This window comes from Pleurodeles waltl, chromosome 7 (assembly GCF_031143425.1).
Source record: "Pleurodeles waltl isolate 20211129_DDA chromosome 7, aPleWal1.hap1.20221129, whole genome shotgun sequence".
NCBI lineage: Eukaryota > Metazoa > Chordata > Amphibia > Caudata > Salamandridae > Pleurodeles > Pleurodeles waltl.
The window spans coordinates 717,253,057-717,270,457 of NC_090446.1; positions in this window are offsets into that span (position 1 = coordinate 717,253,057).

The window sequence follows — 17,401 nt, forward strand, 5'->3', positions numbered from 1 at the left end:
ATCAAAGAGTGTATAGCAATGAAATAATTCAACAGGCAAGACATAAAGGCAGTAGGATTAATCGTGATAAATAGTTATTCACCTAAAAGATTTAGGGCAAGCATGAAAAAGAGGAACACAGACTGATCACAGGGTTTAGCCAAGATCATGATGCCATTAGAAAATCTTTATCCAAACACTGGCACCTTGTTAAAAGTGACCCAATAATGTGTAAAATGGTGCATAACAAGCCTTTCATTACCTTCAGGAGAGCAAAATCTATGAGGCATGAATTAGTGAAAAGCAGTCCTAAAATGACAGATTGAGCTACATGGCTAAAAAAACAAGTGATTTTAGAAAATGACATAATTGTAAGTGTGAGAAGGTCATCCTTTTAGCCATGTTCAACCCATTTTTTGACTGATACTGGTGGTAACTGACTCTGACTGTGCCCTAGGCTCTGCTAACCAGGCCCAGGGCCAGTGCTCTGATTAAAAATGTATATGATAATCAGTTATAATTACAATTGGCAATGACAGACTCCTGTAAGTCCCTAGTATAGAAAAGGAAAGAGGGATTCAAACTACCTATAATTCCCTAGTATGTAATAGGGCAGGGAGGTTTGGAGGCCCAGGAGGTTTCCTTCACTGGAATGTACACTGCTATGTTGCCTACTGTCATTTTCAAATGCAGATTATCTGTAAAATATATGCTGTTAGAAATGGGTCTTTGGTTGACAGTCAGGTTACCCCCTGTCCAAGCAAGGACCCTCACTCTAGTCAGGGTAAAAGAGAATCACCCTCAGCTAATCCCCGCCCACCCCCTTGATAGCTTGGCACAAGAATAAGGCTTAACTTTAGAGTGCTAGGTGTAAAGTATTTGTAACAACACACACAGTAACTTAATGAAAACACTACAAAATGACACAACACTGGTTTATAAAAATAGAAAATATTTATCTAAACAGAACAAGACGAAAACGACAAAAATCCACAATACACAAGTCAAGTTATCAATTAAAAAGCAAAAAGAGTCTTCATGTAGTTTTAAACACAACGCTAACGCGGTTAGCGTGAAAATGTACCTTGGGTGTATCAAAAATAACCCTGCACGGGCGAGTGAGCATCAAAAAGGGCTTACGATGCATCGATTTCACTCACGAGCGAAATCTTGTGTTGTTTCTCCTTCAGTCGGGTCAGCGTGTGTCGTTTCTTCTCTCCGCAGGTGAGCGATGCGTCGATCCGGTCAGCACTCTCGGGTCCGGACAGGCCTTGCGTTGTTTTTACACGCCCAGCAGTGTTTGCTTCGGAAATCCAGCAGCACGATGATCTGAAAACCACGCAGTGTGGGTTGCGATCTCACCAGCCTCTGTCAGCGATGCTGTGCGTCGTTTCTCCAGCCCTGGGCATCAATCTTTGGGTCGCATTGCAGGCAAGCGTCGATTTTCAGCCACAAAACTGGTGGCGCATCGCTTTTTCAGCCACAAATCAGAGTTGCCTCAATCTTTTCCCCGCACGGCGGTCTGTGCGTGGATTTCTCACTCTTGGGCTCCCAGCTTCTCCTTTCAGGGTCCCAGGAACTGGATGGGCAACACCTGGGAGTCTAAATCAAGCCCTTGGAGATCCTCACAAGAAGGAAAGCAACACAAAGTCCAGTCTTTGTCCTCTAGCATAGGCAGAAGCAGCAACTGCATGATAGCTCCACAAAGCACAGTCACAGACAGGGCAGCTCTTCTTCCTCAGCTCTTCAGCTTTTCTCCAGGCAGAGGTTCCTCTTGGTTTCCAGAAATGTTCTAAAGTCTGTGGTTTTGGCTGCCCTTCTTCTACCCATTTTGCCCATTGAAGTAAGCCTACTTCAAAGCAAAGTCTCTCTTGTTTGTGAAATCCTGCCTTGCCCAGGCAAGGCCCCAGACACACACCAAGGGGTTGGAGACTGCATTGTGTGAGGGCAGGCACAGCCCTTTCAGGTGTGAGTGACCACTTCTCCCCTCCCAGCACAAATGGCTCATCAGGAAATGCAGACTACACCCCAGCTCCCTTTGTGTCACTGTCTAGTGAGAGGTGCAACCAGCCCAGCTGTCAAACTGACCCAGACAGGGAATCCACAAACAGGCAGAGTCACAGAAATGGAATGTATGCCGGAACAACGCATGCTGGAACAACACATGCCTGAACAACGCATGCCTAAAAACGAGGTCAGAACAATGACCGCGTTGTTACCACTAATGCCTTTAGCATGAATGCCTTAACAACGATTTTACGTTGTAAAGGCATTCCTGGTAAAGGCATTAGTGATAGGCATGCATGGTTCCAGCATGCGTCCCCACTGACCCCTCCACCCCCACCCCTAAAAATTGTCGCGACCCTCCACCTCCTACCCTAAAACCAAGCCAACCCCCCACCTTTGCCCCTAAGACTACCCCAACCCCCACCTTGTCCTTAAAATTACCACGACCCCCACCCTGCCCCTAAAACAACCCCAAACCCCACCCCATCCCTGAAACCTAAAGTACCCCAACCCCCACCCCTAAAACCTAAACCCCCCCCGCCCCAAAAACCTAAAGCCCCCTAACCCCACACCCTGCCCCTAAAATTACCCGACCCCCAACCCACCCCTAAAACCTAAAACCACCCCAACCCCATCCCTAAAACAACCCCAACCCCCACCCCATCCCTAAAACCTAAACTACACCAACCCCCACCCCTAAAACCACCCCAACACCCCCACCCCTAAAACGACCCCAAGCCCCCCACCCGCCCCTAAAACCTAAAACCCCCCCAATAAATTACCCAATCCCAACCCACCCCTAAAACCTAAAACCAACCCAACCCCCACCCCTAAAATTACCGCAACCCCTCACCCGCCCCTAAAACCACCCCAACCCCCACCTCTAAAACCTAAACCACCCCAATCCCCCACCCCACCCCTAAAAACCTAAACCACCCCGACCCCCCACCCCCAAATACTAGAAATACCGACCCCCAACCCCGCCCCTAAAACTAAAAATACCCCTCCCCAAACCTAAACCGCCCGACCCCCACCCCTAAAACTAAAAATACCCCAACCCCCCACCATCGCCCCTAAAACTAAAAATACCCCTTGCTTCCCTCCCCTGCCCCTAAACGTAAACCGCCCCAATGCCCCCTCCCCAAAACTAAAACCCCCAACTCCCCACCCGCCCCAAAACCTAAACCCCCCACCCCGCCCCTAAAATTACCCAACCCCCCAAAACACCCCCAAAACAACCCCAACCCCCACCCCACCCCACCCCCATCCCTAAAACCACCCCAACACCCCGCCCCTAAAACTACCCCGAGGCCCCACCCCGCCCCTAAAACTAAAAATACAACGACCCCCCCACCACCGCCTTAAAACTAAAACCCCAACCCCCCACCCCGCCTCTAAAACTAAAACCCCAACCCCCACCCCTCCCCTAAAACAAAAAATACCCCGACCCCCCACCCCAGCCCCTAAAACTAAAACCCCAATCCCCCACCCCTGCACCTAAAACTAAAACCCCAACCCCCTACCTCTGCCCCTGAAACTAAAAATACCCGACCCCACACCCCCACCCCTAAAACTAAAAAATACCCCAGCCCCTAAAACAGCCCCACTTATCTGACTCATCGCGTCGTCCTCCTCAGCCGACTCCCTGTGTGGTTCAGCACATGTGTGGTTAAGGCACAAAACAACAAAGTCGTGGTTAACAAAAGCGTTGTTCCGCTTTTGTTGTTCACGACTTCGTTGTTACGGAGTCGTGGTTCAGGGCGTTTCCCACAGAAATGGTTTAAGCAAGAAAATGCTCACTTTTTAAAAGTGGTATTTTCAAACACACAGGGAGTCATTCTGACCCTGGCGGTCATCGACCACCAGGGTCGATGACCACGGAAGCACCGCCAACAGGCTGGCGGTGCTTCCTTTTGTATTCCGACCGCGGCTGTGAAGCCGCAGTCGCCCAGCCGGGTCCGGCGGTTTCCCGCCGGATTACCCCCGGCTGGGAGAATCCTCAATGGCGGCGCTGCAAGCAGCGCCGCCATGGGTATTCCGACCCCCTTCCCGCCAGCCTGTTTCTGGTGGTTTTCACCGCCAGAACCAGGATGGCGGGAACGGGTGTTGTGGGGCCCCTGGGGGCCCCTGCACTGCCCATGCCACTAGCATGGGCAGTGCAGGGGCCCCCTAACAGAGCCCCAGAAAGATTTTCACTGTCTGCATTGCAGACTGTGAAAATCGCGACGGGTGCAACTGCACCCGTCGCACCCCTGCAACTCCGCCGGCTCCATTCGGAGCCGGCTTCATTGTTGCAGGGCCTTTCCCGCTGGGCCGGCGGGCGCACCTTTGGCGGGCACCCGCCGGCCCAGCGGGAAAGCCAGAATGGCCTCCGCGGTCTTTTGACCGCGGAGCGGCCAAGTGGCGGTTCCCGTTTGGCTGGCGGCTACCACTGCCAGCCAAACTCGGAATGAGGGCCACAATCTTAAAATCAACTTTACTAAAGGATGTATTTTTAAATTGTGAGCTCAGACACCCCAAACTCCACATGTCTATCCGCTCACAAAGGGAATCTACACTTTAATCACATTTAAAGGTAGCCCCCATGCTAACCTATGAGAGGGACAGGCCTTGCAGCAGAAAAAAAACGAATTCAGCAATATTTCACTGTCAGGACATATAAAACACATTACTATGGGGGTTATTCCAACTTTGGAGGAGGTGGTAATCCGTCCCAAAAGTGACGGTAAAGTGACGGTTATACCACCAGCCGTATTACAAGTTCCATAGGATATAATGGACTCGTAATACGGCTGGTGGTAAATCCGTCACTTTACAGTCACTTTTGGGACGGATTACCACCTCCTCCAAAGTTGGAATAACCCCCTATATGTCTTTCCTTAACCATACACTGCACCCTGCCCTTGGAGCTACTTAGGGCCTACCGTAGGGGTGCCTTACATGTATGGAAAGGGAAGGTTTAGGCCTGGCAAGTGGGTATACTTGCCAAGTCGAATTTACAGTTAAAAACTGCACACACAGACACTGCAGTGGCAGGTCTGAGACATGATTACAGAGCTACTTATGTGGGTGGCACAACCAGTGCTGCAGGCCCGCTGGTAGCATTTGATTTACAGGCCCTGGCCACCTCTAGTGCACTTTACTAGGGACTTACTAGTAAATCAAATATGCCAATCATAGATAAGCCAATTTTGTATAGGAGCGCTTGCACTTTACCACTGGTTAGCAGTGGTAAGGTGCCCAGAGTAACAAAAACAGCAAAACCAGAGTCCAGCACACATCAACAACCTGGGGAAGAGAGGCAAAAAGTTAAGGACGACCACGCCAAGGATGAAAAGTCTAACACACGCATATTCAATTTTGTAATTAAAGGTACTTCCAAAGTGGTAATCTACCTTATTTGTACATATATGTTACCTCTAAAGTCTCCCCTAGGTGCCTCGGGGGTGGGGAGCCATGTTACTATAAGCAGGGACATTATAAAAGATGTTTTATAAGCCCTGATTGGGGGAAACCTGCCTATTTTGTTTTTCCCACTGTAGATACTTAGCTCAATAGGCTAACATTGGAGTTTTACATTTTAGCATGAATATTGTTAGGAAGGAGCTCAAAATGTCATACAATTACTTAAAAAATGGTAATGATAAATCCAACAACTTTCCACTGTTGAATATATCATAACTAATACAAAAGAGAAGTTATTGGATTTTCTTATCTGTGACCCAAAATCCAGCCTTCTAGCAGCCTCTCCTAATTGGTCAGCTTTAACAGGCTTAGCCAAGCTGCTTTTATGAGGTGATAAGTGGCCTGCATAAAGCAGAGGTTATCTGGTAGGGGAGCTCTGCAGCTGCAGAGAACAGGCCAGAAGGGGGCTGGGTAAATCACACTGGGCTTTAAATAGAGCAGTACAGTAAGGAATGCCATCCAGGCATGCCCCTTCTTACTGTACCCCCCAACCAGATGGCAGTCCCAGGAATGCAATGGCATGGGCACTGCAGGGGCCCCCGTAACAGGGCCCCACAAAGAATTTCAGTGTCTGTTTTGCAGACACTGAAATTCGCGACGGGTGCAACTGCACCCGTCGCACCTTCCCACTCCGCCGGCCCCATTCTGAGCCGGCTTCCTCGTGGGAGGGGTGTTTCCCGCTGGGCTGGCGGGCGGACTTTCGGCGGTCGCCAGCCAGCCCAGTGGGAAAGCCAGAATGACCGCTGCGGTCTTTTGACCGCGGAGCGGTCTTTCGGCGGGAACCGCTTGGCGGGCGGCGACCGCCGTCCGCCGCGGTCAGAATCACCCCCTTAGTGTATCTGACCAGGGCTCCACAGCAGGTTAGTCTCAAACTGACTTAGGGGGTGATTCTGACCGCGGCGGACGGCGGTCGCCGCCCGCCAAGCGGTTCCCGCCGAAAGACCGCTCCGCGGTCAAAAGACCCCGGCGGTCATTCTGGCTTTCCCACTGGGCTGGCGGGCGACCGCCGAAAGTCCGCCCGCCAGCCCAGGAACAGGATGGCGGTATGGGCTGTCAGAATCCCCATGGCGGCTCAGCAAGCTGCGCCGCCATGGCGGATTCCCATGGGCAGTGGAAAGACGGCGGTACACCGCCGGCTTTCCGCTTCTGGCCGCGGCTGTACCGCCGCGGTCAGAATGCCCGGCGGAGCACCGCCAGCCTGTTGGCGGTGCTACCGCCAACCTCCGCCATGGCAGTAATTACCGCCATGGTCAGAATGACCCCCTTAGTCCCGGCTAAGCATGACCAAATGTCCCAAGTTGGTGCTATAGGGCTTTAAGCACTAGAAAGTGTTTAATCTTTAAAAAATCATATCTCTGGTTCCCTATACTCAATTTGTGTTGCTTTGGTGTCATTTTAAAGATAAAATTTGTTCCTATTTTTAGAAACTGGTGTGGAATTTTTAATCTTACTTATTTAATGCATTGGTGTTTTTAAATGCTTTACATACCTGTCTCCTGAGTTAAGCCTGTGTGCTTGCACCCAGCCATCAAGGGTTGAGCCAGAGGCTAATGTACCTAGAGCTTGACTGGACCTTATAGTGCCTTGGTGGCTTTATTGCTAGTAGTAGGTGCATACTTACCCCTACTAATAATCCACCTTCCAAACATAAGGCATGCCTGTATGTTGTTAACACAGCAGAAATCCTTTCACCACTCTCCATAAATTCACTGAAATTAAGAGGAGGTTTAGACTGCAAAAGTGAGTTTGTGGTCATGCCCAAAACTATATGTGTATAGCACGATTCTCCAGGCCCACAGGCAAATTCTTCAACATGTGTGCGCTATTAAAAATGTCGACAAGAGTTATTCTGTACCTTGTCGCTTTGAGGAAATGCATAGCAGCAGTATTGGGCAGATATTTTATTACTGATTCAGTGCCTAGAAATCACAGGTGGAGGGGGCAAAAGGGAGAACAACTATTTACAATGGAGTCCTGTTATCTCCTGGAACTTAACACCCACACCTAGGTGGCCTCAAAATGAAAGAGGATTAAATTACTCATCTATGAGCACCTGAGATGCCTATAAACTTTGAGTCAATCAGATCAGAATGTCTTTTCCAGCACAGTTCTAAAACCTGTGGAGATTCCTCCCATAACAGTGTGACCTGATATATAACTACAGAGACAGAAACAAAACAGTGCCCACTATGGGCTGAATTCATTTTGACTGATCAATTCAATAATTTATATTCATTGCTGAATTTACACAAAATATATAGACAAAAACTGTTTACCACATCTAGGTTTTGATATTGATAAAATGATTACATCTGTTCAGTTATTGCCATTAGGTTGGGTATTTCTCATCATTATTTTTTAAGGTTCACTAGTATGTCTTTTATGTTCTTTGTGACTCAGGAATGTATTTTGTTTATGTTGGTAATGGCCTTTCTGCAAGCTCACCCTCAAACTTTTTGCCTTCCTCCTTCTCTTTTTCTGACCTCATTTTTGCTGGCTTTAGGACTCTGCGCACTTTACCACTGCTAATCAGTGCTAAAGTGCTTATGCTCTATCCTAAAAAACATGGTAACATTGGCTCATACCCAATTGGCTTATTTTATTTACTTGTAAGTCCCTAGTCAAGTGCACTACTTGTGCCCAGGCCCTATAAATTAAATGCTACTAGTGGGCTGCAGCGCTGGCTGTGCCACCCACATATGTAGCCCCCTAACCATGTCTCAGGCCTGCCTCTGCAGTGCCTGTGTGTGTAGTTTCACTGCCACTTCAACTTGGCATTTAAAAGTACTTGTCAAGCCTTAAACTCCCCTTTTTCTACATATAGGTCACCTCTAAGGTAGGTCCTAAGTAGCCCATAGGGCAGGGTGCAATGTAGGTAAAAGGCAAGACATGAACATGTGTGTTCTATATGTCCTGGTAGTATACAACTCCTAAATTCGTTTTACACTGTTGTGAGGCCTGCTCCTTTCATTGGATAGCATTAGGGCTACCCTCATATACTGTTTGAGTGGTAGATCCTGATCTGAAAGGAGTAGACCAGTCATATTTAGTATGGCCAGAATGGTAATAGAAACTCCTGCGTATTGGTGAAGTTGGATTTAATATTGCTATTCTAGAAATGCAACTTTTAGAAAGTGAGCATGTCTCTACACCTAAATCCTTCTGTGTGTTACAATCCATGTCTGGCTAGGTTTAGTTGACAGCTCCCTTGTGCATTCACTCAGACAACCCCAAAGACAGGATGCTGAGTCACACTTGCATACATCTGCATATTGAATGGGTGTTCCTGGGCTGGGAGGGTGGAGGGCCTGACACTTACATGTCAAAGGACAGTAGCCTGCCCTCACACAAAGGACTGCCACACCCCCTACTGGGACCCTGGCAGACAGGATAGAACTGAAAGGGGACCTTGTGCACTTCTAAGCCACTCTTTGAAGTCTCCCCCACTTCAATGGCACATTTGGGTATTTAAGCAGGGTCTCAGACCCTACCAACGTAGACACTTCTGAGGTAGACACTTCTACTTCAAAGACACTTCTTGGAGAAGAAACCCTGAACCAGAACCTGTAACCTGCCAAGAAGAACTGCCTGGCTGCCCAAATGACTCACCTGACTGCTTTTCTGAGAAGGAGCGCTGCCTTGCTGTTGCCCTGCTGCCTTGCTGCTCTATGGCTGTGCTGAGAAGTGCTCTCCAAGGGCTTGGATATAGCTTGCCTCCTGTTCCCTGAAGTGTCAGGACCAAAAATACTTCATTCCTGCAAAAGAACCCCTTGTGCAGCAAAAATCGACGCACAGCCTGCAAAAAACGACGCACAGCCTGCATCGCGGTGAGAAAATCACCACACGCTGAAACGGACCGACGCAGCCCGACTTTGCATGGGGAAGATCGACACAGCGCCAGCGTTGCGACTGGAAATTCAATGCACGGCCCACTGGATTGACGTTAAGCCGAGCCGGAACGATGCAGCACGACTTCCTGAGAGGAATCGACACAGCGACTGCCGTGCAGCAGAAATTTCCATGCATCACCCACTGGCTCGACGCAGCCCCTGTGACTTCGTCCTGCACACCCAGGATTTCGATGCATCATCCCCGGGCGTCCGAAAACCCCACAACCCAAAGAGGATCCCAGGCTCCACGCCGGAAATCAACGCAAAGCCTGCCCTGCATGAAAACTCAACGACGCATCGTCTGTGTGTGCTGGAAAAATCAACGCACACCTCCCCGTTTTCCACCCAACACTTCGTCTGCGGTCCCTTGCGGAGAATTTGAATGTAAACCAGGTACTTTGTGCTTGCAAGAGACAATTGTTGCTTTTTAAAAGACTGAAGACACTTTATATCATTTTACAGTGATATCTCAACGTACACTTATTGAATCGTGATCGTTTTGACCTGCATCTAACCAGATAAATATTATACATTTTTCTAAACACTGTGTGGTGTATTTTTGTGGTGTTCTACTGTGTTATTGCATGATTTATTGCACAAATACTTTACACATTGCCTTCTAAGTTAATCCTGATTGCTCAGTGCCAAGCTACCAGAGGGTGGGCACAGGATACTTTGGTTTGTGTGTGACTTACCCTGACTAGAGTGAGGGTCCTTGGTTGGACAGGGGGTAACCTGATTGCCAACCAAAGACCCCATTTCTAACAGTTTGTATCACCAAGATGGTGCTCTTCTCATGTGAGCAAGGAAGATGTTAATGCTGAAATGTGTTATGGTGGACTGGTAATAACTGTGCAAAACTATCAATCCTTGAGTGTCTGAGCTGTTCTTTACTGGAGTACGGATTTGTGGTGATATTCCAGATGGGCTGGTTCTGCCTCTCTCAACACCACCCTTGATTTGGCAACTCTGCAGTTGCAAGCCAGTGTAAGGAAAATGTAGTAGTAAATTTATGTATCACTTACCTTCCTGATATTTTTGTCTTTGATGCTTAGGCCTTGATATTGTAGTAAAATGGTATTTGCCATGTACAGTTTTGGACTACAACCTTTTTACAATAAGTTATGCTGTCTTTCACATTTGCGATCACACAGAGATCCTAATGAAACAGTGGTTGCTGGAATGATGGACAGTGCCGAGTTGTTTCACATGTTCTTAGGGAACAGTGGCTCAGGACATTGATTGGACAGAAAATTGTCTATCTCAGTGAAGTATCAGATCAATTCATCAATCTTGTCTGCTATTAATATATGTAAATCTATTAAATGATCTCTATTGTTTGGGTGTTTGATTCTATGCTTGTAAGCATTTCTCATGTCCTCACTTATCGGTTTATCTATGTTTGATGTGGCTAGCATACAGTATGTCTGTGCTACTCTAAAAGAATGAGTAATATACATTTGGATGAGGTATAATATACAAAAGCACAATCATTCTTCAAGCTAACTGTACCTTGTATCCTCCATCAGCCAACGCTTTTGCACTCTAATGATACTGGATGCCCTCCTCAAGCTCCCTATTCACCTAAAACTCATAATATTCTTGCTTGCTAAACTGCAAAATCACCCCATTCTTGCACTTTCATTTGTTGCACATGGAGGAGTTCTTAATTTGATACAAATTCACTCATTATCACCTGCAACTTCTACATAATACGATTGTTAATATTCTTGGAATTTTTCCAGTAATTCTTAATAACCTCTTGCCTCGGCTTCTTTTGCCTTTCTCATTTATTTGCACACAGCAGTCTTCTCAGGTTTCCTGTAACCGAAGCCATCTTACTTAATCTCTTTTGAGCATGCTTGCACATGTGACTGTTCTCCTTTAGAGCCATAGCATTCCATTGTTTGCCTTCCAATGTGTGCCCACTTATTTACCCACATTACATACTTGGCTACTTACAAATCATCCTACACAACATTCAAAACTTCTTATGTCCCCTTTTCTGTCTCTGGTTCTGTTTCTCTCTCTTTGTATTTCTCCTTTGTTCTCACTTTCATTGTTTAAATGGTTTTATTGACATTGTTCCTTACAACATGAATAACATAAAACTGCCAGCAGCGGGGAAACACATGCCCAAGAAGCGGCGTGCAAATTACAATTGTTATTAGTATCATTCTATGTTTATACACCATGATTGCAAGTCTAGTTTTGAGTTCATGCCACTCACGGACCTTCTACAGCCTCTTCTTTTCTTTATACTCTTTCCATCCTTGTCCTGTTTGTTTTTTCTGCAGCATTTTCTGTTACCACAGGAGTGTCTCACAGTCCATAGTCATTGATCCCTTAGCTCCATATCTTATTGAATTTTCATTGACAGCTTCTAGCTTCATGTGTCATCCCTTCTGCCCCCTTATATAGATCTATTACCTGCTATCATTCTACGATTTTTAAGGATTTGGTGAAAACCATACAGTTTTGCCAGGTCTCGTTTAGCCACCATCAGTCCCAAAATGCAAAAGGTCAACTTAGTCCTTGGCCAAATTCCCAGAATCACAAATTGGGGTGTCAATCGGATATCACTGTTAAGGATTTTATCCTAATTCCCTTACTTGTCCAGCATATCTGTATCACATCCCTAAAGTCTTATGTGTAGCGTCACATTTCAAGCAGGTTGGGTTGGAGCATCCCCTTCTAAGTAGTCTGCTCCTGTTATAGTATACTTGATGAAGGATCTTCAGTTGTATTACCAATAATTGTGTCTTAACTTCTACCTCTCTAGGGTGCTGTAAAGCTTCCTCCCAGTCAATAATTCATATAGTTCTTCTTCCCATCTTGTCATGAGATGCTTTAGTTTGACTGGCATAATATTGATAAGGGTTTGAAGTTGGAAGAGACCGCTCTATATCTTGTTCAATAACTAGTACTCTACATTCTGTGGGGGTATATTCAGGTAAATCTGACCACACACGGTCCTCTGTTTTTAAGTTGTGTCTGAGTTGTGTGTTGACTGAGGGCTAATTTAAATTCTTGCTGTAGACTCTGAAAATGTCTAATCTTGTCTTTCTCAAGAAGATCTCTCAACTTTGATATTCCAATATTGGCCCTTGCCTTGAATCCCTTTAATGACTTCCTTGAGCATTTTACCTTCCCAAAGATGTGTTTATTTAGTGAGCTTGTTTATCCATTTGAGGCAACTTGTGTCTTTCCCAAAAATATGGTATGAAATTTGCAGATTTCCCAGAATGAAACAATGTGCGTCATTTGCTTTAATTGGAAACCAACAGTCATTAATAGTCTGGTGAGCACGCCCCCAAATTATGGTAAATGGCAGGGACATTCAAATTTTGCGCTCCTAGTATTGAGTAGCCTGTTATGTTGAGGAACGGTAAGTATTAGGGATGGAGACCATGGTAAGCTGCAAACCTCTGTGTGGTGTGTTCTCGTGTCCAGTCCATGTAAGTTGGAATAAATACCATGATTGGTTTTCTACACAATCTACTTTTTGGACTCTCCATTTTGGACTATTATAACAGTCCTTTGGTTTTGAAATGTATATTGTTTGTATAATGTATAGGAGCTTCTGGAGAGTGATCATTTTAAAAGATAGCTGCACAACCAAATAGTGTAAGGGGAAGGTTCTCCAGCATGTCAGATCTGTCCAGAATTCTCTTAGATTATATTTTATAATCATTAATAAAAACAATTCAATTTTCAGATTTAATTCAATTCCTAGGTATTTAAAGCCCTCTATGGAGATCTCAGTCCCTGAAGGCAACTTTCAACTCAAAACCCAGCCTGATGTCTTAATCTTTTATTCTGTGTAATATATTTACCCCCAATTTTATTTTGTAACCTTGAATGTGCTCCACATTCCTGAAATAGTTGGACTATCTTTAGGATCTTGGTTACCAGGAGTGTAACATATACCAGCATATAATCCACATAAAGTGAGATTTTTTCTTCTGCTGGTCTACCATCTTCTTTAAATCCCCTAATATCTTCCTGTATTCTCACACAGCAGACCAGGGATTCCTTGTTTTTTTTGCAAATAGGAGCAGGGATAATGGGCACCTTTTTCTAGTTCCTAACTCCAGGGAAAAATCCCCTACATCATTTTGCTTGCTTTAATCACCACCCTGGGCTCTTATGTAGGAAAACCACCCAACTACAGAATATTGCTTCAAACCCAAACTTCTGAAGGGTTAAAAACAGAAAAGGCAAGTGTGCTCATATGCATTCAATGACAGGAAAGCATGTGGCTCATCCTATATTTGCAATATTAATTCTAATGGAGCGTCGTGGCACATAAAGGGTGATTGATCTTTGTGGATAAGTGAGACGATCATCCCCAGCAGTCTAGCAGTGAAGAATGATGCCAGAATTGTAGGCTCTATGTTTAGCAGTGTAATTGGTCAGTATGATGAGCATTTGTGTTTTGATTTCCCTTTCTTGCATATGGCCATCTCTCTCTCTCTCTTCCTTCCTGGTACATCTCTAGGAGGTGAGGATTGAATATTGAAGACAGCTGTTTATACACTTCCACAGGTATCGTGTTAGGGCGTGGGGCTTTACTTGCCTTGATTCATTTAATTGCCTCAACTACCTCCTCTACTGTAACTTATATTTCTAGCCCATCTCTGTCTTCGTTGCTTAATGATGGTATATCTAGACCATCTAGGAAATGTTTGATCTCTTCCTTTTCTGTCAGTTTTTCCGCTTCATAGAATTTCCTAAAGTATTATGCTGAAGCATTTGCAATATCTCTATTGGTGTCATGTCATCACCTCATCATCCACAATTTTCCCATCAGTGTCTTCCTTCCCATGGCTATGCCAGGCTAAAAAGTGTCCTGCCTTATCCCCTACTTCGTGCAGTTTGTGTTGCAGTGCTAATATTTGTGGCTTAACCACATCTTGTATCCTGTGTATTCTTTTTTCGGTGCGTCCATCTGCCTCTGCGTCTCCGAGGATGGATGAGAGGTCCATCCTGTCCAGTGACCGAAGGTTAGCCTCCATTTTCATTGTTTCTTCTAGTTTCCATTTTTCCAGGTTATTTTGGTTACCGCTTTGTATGCCTCCCATTTTATTTGGGAGGCATCAACAGATGCCACATTTTCCTTAAGATATCTTTTATCAATTTGTATCATAATTAGCAAATTAATTTTAGATTGCCCCCATCACTTTCCTGAAGCCTAGCCTAATAAAAGCCACCGCTGTTATCATGCTATCAACCTTGTTTTCCATGGGTTCCCTTGAACCCTGGATTGCCCTGAGGATAGTGATCTTGTAATCATGGAAGTGGAGTTCTCTTCTTCTTCGCCAACCTGTGCCTACAACCCATTAAGGGTAGCATTTTTTTAGTGCACTGCCCATCTTTCCTTGCTTGGATGTTTTAGGATCTTTTTCTTTAGTCATTTCTGCCATGTCTCTCTTATGTACGCCTTGTGTTTTTTAAGATTGGAGTTTGATGGTGCAAGGGCATCTTGATGCCTGGGCTGCCTCTAGAATAAACAGACTGCTTGGCCCTCTATAGGAGCCAGGCGAGCAGGTGGACTTTCAGTTCTCCTTTCACCACACGGCTCAATATACATGTTTATTATATTCAGACAGGCAATCACACTGCCCTTTAGAGCAACTTTCCCATGCTGGTTTGTCAACAGGGCTGTTTGGCGGGTTCTTCAGTGTTATCCATTTTCCAGGTTATAACTCATTTCCACAGATCATCACATTAAATCACAAATGCTCTGTTATAAGGACTTCTCTATACCCCTTCTGTTCCCTTACTTTTCTTACCATTCCTTTCATTCCCTTCCATTCCCTGATTATTCCTGAGATAGTGTATCTTGTAAGCTGCCCAATCCTTCTCACTACCATGCACCGGAGTGCTGAAACTTTTCAAACACTCATCTCCAGACACAGATCTGTGTTTAATCCATCACTCTTTTGCTCACCATACCAATATGCAAATCAGATTTGACCATGTTCCCATGGGAACAGTCTAGCCCAAATTGCCAGGCCAGGTCCTCCCTGGACCAGAAACAAGCATCCTGGGACCGGTTTCAGGGTATCACCCTTCATCAGCCAGGCTAACTTGAATCTGTTGGCACAGTGAGCACGGGGCCCACATCTGGGCATACCCTTCCCACTTAGGGCAACTTTAGCAACACAAAAGGATGATGAATGAAGTGCTGAAACTCTTCAAACACTCACCCCCAGTCACAGATCTGGGTTTAATCCATCGTTCTTTTGCTCACCATGCCACCCCAGTTTGGATCCAGCCATATGCAAATCAGTCTTGACTTTGTTAGCTTTACAAGCTCATCACACTGTACTTCATAACATTAGCCTTATCAAACGGCCTAGGGTTCAGCTCAATACCTGTTCAATTCTTTGTGATATTTAAGATAATTGTCCTCCATTCCTTAATAACGTAATCGCCTGTCAACTGAAAGATGGATGATGCAACCTCTGCTCATGTAACCATGACATTTTGTTCAAGACGGAGGGGTCCTACTGCGGAGGAATACTTAGCTATGGTGGAGTGATGAGTACCAGGAAGTTAATTATCAGGGAAGGAGGTGTCCTCGTACAATGTACTGCGCCGATTTGCATTTTTCGATTCATTCTTTTCTGTAACTGCAGGAAAAGTGCCTAAGTGTGGGGCATGGTCTACTTGTGCAAACACACGCAAAATAGTGGCGTGCTTAATCCATTGAACTATGAACAGCAGCATTGAGCAGATACTGCATTATCTGAAGTATAGTCAGACAGTTCGGTATGTAGTAGGAGAATATCCACGTTCTAGTAAATAACATACGTCCTTGTTCAGAATCAGATCGCCAGGCATTAGATTAATTTTGTAATTCACTGCTTTGGTATTTTAATCGTCCTGTTAGTTAATTGTAACTAGATGTATAGAAAATAGCAGGATTCTCTGCGGTGGCAAGTAAATACATATATATTGAATAATTTTCAAAATATGAAATGACAAAACGCTAGACAAAACTCTTTCTGAGGACATTCAGAATGAAGCATCAAAAATAGACCTTTCTTGTCTGCTAAGACAGAACGCAAACACATTTTAGACGGGTATTGTGCGAAGAAAGGCTGAAAATGTATGGTTCCAATGTATCCTTCCATAACAAAAAAAGATTGACAACAATGCATATTTTGAACTATTTGGTGCATGTTTATTAAACATTTGTGGGAGCCAAAATACAACGCTTTTCTATATTCATATTCAATATGCGGCCCGACATTAGGGGCTTATGGAGTTACAATGCGCAGTGCAGTTTTTTGGACTCACGTTACACTGACCCCTCTTAGATACTTCAAAACAATTTTAGTAGGATATTATATTATGCATTGGTGATAATCAGTTCTTGATTTATTGAAACAAATGAAATGCTTATAGATTATTTCAAGTCATTTATATTTCAAACTCATTTTAATGGAAAAAAGAGGAGAATTGAGAAATATGTAGTTATAAGGAAGCAACAATACAGTATGAATAGAGAAGTGTGTATTGGCCTGATTTACGAAAAATATATAGCTGACATATTTAAAAAAAAATGAAATATTTGTTATGACTATAAAATAACTTGTATTTAAAGGGTTGGGACATAGTCACCCTTAGCTATGTTTTTCTGGGGCACCCCGGTACATTCACCTGCTTTAAGTGTGATCCCTAGTACACCCACCTATGGGTATCATATGGGGACCTTTGGTCCATACTTGTGCTTTTGTAATGTATGCAGAATGTAGGTGTGATGTATCTGTGCATGACCATCCCATGGGAAACCAAGGAAACACCACCTTTAGAATGCATGAATGCTTGATCATTGTACACATTTTCTGCACAAGTTTCGGAAATAGGAATCTGCTCCTTCTTATTGTGAAAATGGCACTGAAGGTCATTCACGCATGGGACCAAGTATTTCAACTAAAGCAACTTTGTCCAAAATAAATCAGATTGAGTCTTCCTTAGCGGTTTCATATTTCAAAAAGTAGATTTGGAACAAAATTAGTATTTCCCCTCTAAAGGAAAAGAACAAATAA